This window comes from Eleutherodactylus coqui, chromosome 9 (assembly GCF_035609145.1).
Source record: "Eleutherodactylus coqui strain aEleCoq1 chromosome 9, aEleCoq1.hap1, whole genome shotgun sequence".
Classification (NCBI taxonomy): Eukaryota; Metazoa; Chordata; class Amphibia; order Anura; family Eleutherodactylidae; genus Eleutherodactylus; species Eleutherodactylus coqui.
The window spans coordinates 83,258,163-83,265,850 of record NC_089845.1 but is presented as its reverse complement, the minus strand read 5'-3'; positions in this window follow the sequence as shown (position 1 = coordinate 83,265,850).

Here is a 7,688-nt window from a genome sequence, read left to right as displayed (position 1 = left end):
TCTTCTCAGGCATCTGACGTGATGTTCATCTGTCACATGGTCGGAAAGCAGTGTAGTCCCATTCCAGTACTATTTTCCTTCCCAGAGATATCTGATTACCAAAAACCCAAATGCTGGTCCGGGCAAGTCACCCATGGAAAAGGAAGTGTTGGAGCCAATCTAAAAGATGGTCTTGGTTCCAGTGGAAAGACAGGATGAGGAGAAAGATTATTACGTTCCTCTTTTTTTAGCAAAAAATCTCTTTGGTGCTTTTCTTTTACAAAAAAATGTAACTTAAAACCAAAAATATTATACCAGGTGAAGAAAACACCCAAACACGGTCCTCTTCCAAGGAAGAACATTGGATTTATAGCTCTTTATTGATTTTTATTTATTTCTTTAATTCATTCATGATGTAGCTATCACAGTATATATATAAAGGAGCTAGTGTTACCTTGGTTAGTTATTTATTTCTGTGTTAAACACCCAGCCTCTTTTTCCTTAGATGATCATGTGATCTCAGTTTTGTCCAGCTCAGATGTACTTGGGGTCATGATCTTTGAAACTAGTCAATTATGGTGGGCTTGGCTTACTAACTATGGTGGCATCAGCATAGTCTCACAGCTCCTTAGCTGACTAGCAAGATTATGTTCTACTACAGCTCATCCAACATCTCCATTGGTGCTAAAAACAAGCCCTGAAACCCACTGGACACTTTACCGCTGCCGCCTCTGTCCATCACCCTGGATGTGTTTCTTTCTGAGTAATCCCACGCGGCTTCTGAGGTGGCCAACATTGCAGCAGCCTCCATGTGTGCCCAGCAGCGCTTCCTAAGCTCTCCCACCTGGCCTCTGCAGGCCTCTGTTAAATGCCCAGTTTTCTCAGGTGCGCTAGCGTCAGGCTCTTTGGATGTCCCAGGATCTTCTGCAGTGGCACCTGAGACTCCCAGTCCTCCTCAGCGCGAAACTGCACCAGACTGGAGCAATGTGTCAGCCATCTCTTCTCCTGTTTAGCAACAGATACTAACTGCCTCTGATCCCACGACAGAAACTCATTACACTGATGCTGCTCCTGGAACTGAGCCTGCTGTAGGAGCTTCTGTGCAGTGTGCCTCTGCAAACAGCTCTGCCTCTATGACAGGAGTATCCTGCTCCAGTTGAGTTTATACTCCAGCACCCCTTTGCTCAGTGCTTCTCCACAGCATCCTCTAGTGATACACCAATATCAAAGTCCGTGGGGCTCTGGAGTCCTCTGGTGAGAACCTGAGGCTGATCCTTCAAAACATATTTTGCAGTATTTTGAGCAATCCATCTGCTACCTCAATCAAAATGGTCAGAGTTCACCGAGCCTTGTTCCCTAAAACATCAGGGGCCTCCCGCAAGACACTATCTGTTTTGTCTGGTCTTTGCTGTAAAAGAGGAGATCATCAATAAAACGTGGGAGTAATCACTTAATTTAGGTGATACTTAACTTGTATCTTAGCCTTATCAATCAGGTTTCCTCATTATTATTCAATGCATGGGAGAAGAAAACAATGAGAAACACTCAAGTGATGTTTATAAGTGTTTTATCATTGCATAGTTTACTGTATATAGCAAATTTCTAGAACTTGTCATAAGGTGATGACAAGCTGCTGCACCCCCTCAACAGCCAATCAAAATCGAATAAGCATTTCATAGCGAATCCTAATCAGTTTACAACCTTGTGCACATGCATGTATTATATAGCTTGCAAAAACAGAAAATTATTTTACAAAGTATTCTGTTGCAAACACAACAATCCTTGAAAAAGACTCATCCAGTACATAAACAAGAAAGAATGTCGAAATATCTAGAATCATAAGTACAAGGACATTTGCTTGTAAGGAAAATAATATGTATTTTTCTACTGCTGACCTGCTGCTTTGTGAATTGTGAAGGCACAAATGTGTTTTAACACTATTATGCTTAAGTTGGGGCTTATTCACAGATACAGGTGTCCTGCATTGTCATTGCCTATGATCACTAATACAAGCGATAAGGCATTGCAGACAGAAGTCCTGCAATGCCTTATCATAGCAATCATAGGTGCTATTGTACAAGTCCCCTACAAGGACACATAAAGTGTAAAAAAGAAAAAAAAGATAAAAATAATGTAGAAAATGTAAAAAAAAAGTAAAAAAAACCTTTTTGTGCTTTTTCCCATATTAGTGTAAAAAAATGTAAAAAAAATTTGAAATCCCACATATTTAGTATCGTTGTATACGTAATGATACGTACAATAAATTGAACACGCTTTTTCTCCTGCACAGCGAAATGCGTAAATAAAAAAATAAAAAAAGTTATAGGACTTTGAATGCAACGATTTAGGGAAAAAAAATCTCCAAAAAAAGGGGTTTTATTGCGGAGAAGCGGAAAACCCTCAAAAAAAAAAAAAAAATTTGCTATCTTTGTAATCGTACCGGCCTGCAAAAAAAATGGATTTCAACTTTTATGCTGCATGATTAAGGCCGGCTGCACACGGCCGTGATGGACTCCGCCGTGAAATTCCACGGCGGAGCCCGTCACGGCGCCCCCCAAGAGACCCCATACTTACCTGCGGATCCAGCGTCCTCGCTCCCACATGACGCTTCCCCGCCCACCTCCGCCGTGTCATGCGCCACGCCCACCGTGTCACATGACGCAGCCGGCCGTGTCATATGACACGGCGGCGGTGGGCGGGGAAGATAGTGTGAACGGACGGCTTCCATTGACTGCAATGGAAGCCGTCCGCGTGTACACCCGCGGCAAATAGAGCATGCCGCGGGTGAGGACGGGTGAATTCACGTTGCGGAATTCCGCGGTGGCATTCCGCACCGTGAACCCTGAGCTATTAGGTTCAATAGAACCTAATAGCTGCGGACAACGCAACGGACTTTTGCCGCGAATTACGCAGTGGAAATCCGTTCGTGGGGAGGCCTAACACTGTAAAAAAAAGTCACAAAAAACAATAGCAGAATTGATGGGTTTTCTCTCCCTGCAATCATAAAAGAATTTTGTAAAAGTTTCACAATATAGTCTTAAGTACCCAAAAATGGCATCAATAAAAACTACAGTTTGCGACATAAAAACAAGCCCTTATACAGCCGTGTCGTCAGAAAAATAAAAAAGTTATAGCTTTTGAAAATCCTCCAAAAATCGTTGTCCTTAAGCCCAAAATAGGCGATGTCCTTAGGGGGTTAAAAAACCTTGCATGGCACTCACATGCCATGCAGTGTGCATGCGAGTGTGATGTTTCACATTGAAATCCTTGGGAGACATTTGTGATCTTTTGACGCATGTAAAACACGCGCCTTAGAATCGCAATTCCACAGAAGTGATGCGAGGCATTTTTTAATGAAAAACGCTCAGCACCAACGTGAAAAACACACGTTGGCAAGCACAATATTGGGCCATGTGAATTCAGCCTTAGGGCGCCCACCCACTGGCGTTTGCGTTTTCCGCGGGTTTTTCGCGGCGTTTTCGCGGCTTTTCCGTTAATTTCCATTGACATTCATGGGTGCATTAGGAGAAAAATAAGGACACATATGCAACTGACAGTTCCTATGTTAAAAACGCAAACGCAACGCAAAAAAAACGCCAGTGGACAGGAACACATGTTATCTCTATGCCTGTGCAGGAAAAACGCAAAACGCAGGTAAAAAAACGCCAGTGGGTGGGCGCCCTTACTCTTACAAGCACATCTCTAAAAACACCTGTCACATGAAGGTGCTCCTATTTGACTCTATCAGGATCTTTCCTGCAACGTCGCCAAGTCCTATGTCCACTCCTCCTCCACCTGTTGAAAGAACATGCTATATAATCATAATAAGGGCGAGCACCCACTGGCGTTTGCGTTTTCCGCGGGGAAAAAACGCAGCGTTTTCGCCGCGTTTCCCGTGGTTTTTCCGCCCGTTTTCCGCGGCGTTTTTCGCGGCGTTTTCGCGGCTTTTCTATTAATTTCCATGGAGAAAAATAAGGACACATATGCAACTGACAGCTCCTATGTTAAAAACGCAAACGCAACGCAAAAAAAACGCCAGTGGACAGGAACACATGTTATCTCTATGCCTGTGCAGGAAAAACGCAAAACGCAAAACGCAGGTAAAAAACGCCAGTGGGTGCTCGCCCTAAATCTTTATTTGTATAGCACCAACTTATTCTGCAGCGCTTATATCTTATTCCTTTCAGTCTCACGGCACATAAAGATATTAAAGCTTACCGCTATCGGAACCCAGTGGACTGGGGCATCCCCTGTGCAGCCTACCAACTCTATCCCCCGCAGCTTATGGATTAATCCTTCCCTAACCAAACACCACTCCTGGAACCAACGTGGCTCCCCGCTCGCCCAACGAAGAGGAGACCTACATAATTAATTTCTCCTTGTTTTTCCTCTCACCTCTTTCTCTCCCTCCTTTTTTGTTTTAGGCTTCTCTTACCTCCTATGTATTTCCTCTCCTTCTGCAGTGACCTGACATAACTCTTCCCTGATTGTCCTGCCCCCCTCTTTTTTTTGTTAGGTTCCTCTTCACTCTTGCATACTTTCTCTTGCTCTGGACTGACATATCTGTATTGCTAGCCGGCCCCGAGCTTTTTGATTTTCTCCTTCTAAATGCCGGTATTGTTCCTCTTGAGAGAAGCCCTTTTGTGTACTTTCCATATTTTCTTAATGTAGTATAGCTTCTTTTCTCCCTCATTAATTGCAAGGCCTTCTCAAGATGGATCTAACGCCATGTGTAATGTTAACCAGTTCTTTGTTCCTGTTTAATCTACAATACTTTTCTTATGTATTTTTTTGGGATCGTACAGTCTCTGTCATGGTCTCTTGATTTTCTATTTCCCGAGAAGCAGACTGGCATCATCCCCTCCTTACCAAGTACAGGCTGGGTATTCTCTACTGTCTACATGGTATTACATTCGTGACCTTTCCCTGACAATTGACAGTCATGATTAAACTTGTATCTCTAAATGTTAAACGGCCCTCAAGAACCAATCAGAGCCAGCACTCGATGTATCAATCACAGCCATTTAATGAATGCTCTGATTGGCTAAGCCGCAGTGCTCAAGAACCAATCAGAGCAATCTCTTGCTGGAGGAAGGGTTTTCAGCAAGAGATGTTCTGTCGGTGCTGACAACTGCATGGAAGCCTGCAGGAACACCAGAGAGCAGTAGTGGGGACCCAGACAGTGCCTGCTAGGTGAATGTAAGACATCCCCCAAAAATTAGACCCTGTGCCTCTTTTGGGGCAAAAATTAAAATAACTGAAAGTCTTATTTTCGGCGAAACATGTTAGATTATTTTTTTGGAAATATCCCTACTATCAGGATGCTAGCTAGAGCAGAAATAGGCCAGATAACATTGTCTGACCATGCACCAATCTCACCTGGCTTGGTGACAAAAATCACGTGGGATTTACCCCATTTCGATAGTTCAGAGATAACAGTAGGGTGGTGGATCTCATTGAGGTTGCCAGTAAAGCAAGCACATTCTCAGCCTTGATGCGGAGAAGGCTTTTGACCTGCTGAACTGGTTCTTCATGTTTAGAACGCTGAAGCACTATGGCTTTTAAGGTCCTTGTTTGCAAGTAATAAAAGCCTTATACTCTTCCCCTGGCTCCTCATTGAGACTCCCACATGCCTCTTCTCAAGTATTCCCTACAATCAACGGAACTGGACAGGGCTGCCCACTTTCCCCCCTCCCTTAGCATTCAACCACTGGCTGCTCATGTCAGAACGTGTCCTGATATACATGGCATTACTGTATGGTATAAACCCTTTAAAGTGATCCTCTGCAGATGACATCTTGCTTATTCTGACTGCTCCCCGCATTTCACTTCTGAATCTACACTGCTGTTTGGACACATATGCCCTTTTTTTTAGGATATAAAATGAATCCATCTAAAACACAGGCTCTTCCCATTTACGTCCCTGACACTACACTTTTGGTCTTGATATCCTCTTTTCCATACTCCTGGCAAGATACCTTCATTAAATATCCAGGAATATATACAGTTGGGGGGGGAAAGTATTTAGTCAGATACCAATTGTACAAATTCTCCCACTTAAAAAGATGAGAGAGGCCTGTAATTGACATCATAGGTAGACCTCAACTATCAGAGACAACATGAGAAAACACATCCAGAAAATCACATTGTCTGATTTTTAACGAATTTATTTGCAAATTATGGTGCAAAATAAGTATTTGGTCACCTACAAGCAAGCAAGATTTCTGGGTCTCACAGACCGGTAACTTCTTTAAGAGGATCCTCTGTCCTCCACTCATTACCTGTAGTAATGGCACCTGTTTGAACTTGTTATCAGTATATAAGACACCTGTCCACAACCTCAAGCAGTCACACTCCAAATTCCACTATGGTGAGGACCAAAGAGCTGTCGAAGGACACCAGAAACAAAATTGTAGCCCTGCACCAGACTGGGAAGACTGAATCTGCAATAGGCAAGCAGCTTGGTGTGAAAGAAATCAACTGTTGGAGCAATAATTAGAAAATGGAAGAGATACAAGACCACGGATAATCTCCCTCGATCTGGGGCTCCACGCAAGATCTCACCCCGTGGGGTCAAAATGATCACAAGAACGGTGAGCAAAAATCCCAGAACCACACGGGGGAACCTAGTGAATGACCTGCAGGAAGCTGGGACCAACGTAACAAAGGCTACCATCAGTAACACACTACACCGCCAGGGACTCAGATCCTGCAGTGCCAGCCGTGTCCCCCTGCTTAAGCCAGTACATGTCCGGGGCCAACTGAAGTTTGCTAGAGAGCATTTGGATGATCCAGAAGAGTAGTGGGAGAATGTCATATGGTCAGATGAAACCAAAGTAAAACTGTTTGGCAGAAACACAACTCGTCGTGTTTGGAGGAGAAAGAATGCAGAGCTGCATCCAAAGAACACCATACCTACTGTGAAGCATGGGGGTGGCAACATCATGCTTTGGGGCTGTTTCTCTGCAAAAGGACCAGGATGACTGATCCATATACATGAAAGAATGAATGGGGCCATGTATCGTGAGATTGTGAGTGCAAACCTCCTTCCATCAGCAAGGGCACTGAAGATGAAACGTGGCTGGGTCTTTCAGCATGACAATGAACCCAAGCACACCGCCAGGGCAACGAAGGAGTGGCTTCGTAAGAAGCATTTCAAGGTCCTGGAGTGACCTAACCAGTCTCCAGATCTCAACCCTATAGAAAACCTTTGGAGGGAGTTGAAAGTCCGTGTTGCCCAGCGACAGCCCCAAAACATCACTGCTCTTGAGGAGATCTGCATGGAGGAATGGGCCAACATACCAGCAACAGTGTATGCCAACCTTGTAAGGACTTACAGAAAACATGACTTCTGTCATTGCCAATAAAGGATTTATAACAAAGTATTGAGATGAACCTTTGTTATTGACCAAATACTTATTTTCCCCAATAATTTGCAAATAAATTCGTTAAAAATCAGACAATGTGATTTTCTGGATGTGTTTTCTCATGTTGTCTCTCATAGTTGAGGTCTACCCGTGATGTCAATTACAGGCCTCTCTCATCTTTTTAAGTGGGAGAACTTGTACAATTGGTATCTGACAAAATACTTTTTTCCCCACTGTATCACCCCATCATAATCTTCCATATTTTTCGCTAAATTTTCCTTCTTACATAAGGAAGTAGACACCATCCTTCGTAGATGGGCATCTGTAATCTTATTCCTATTG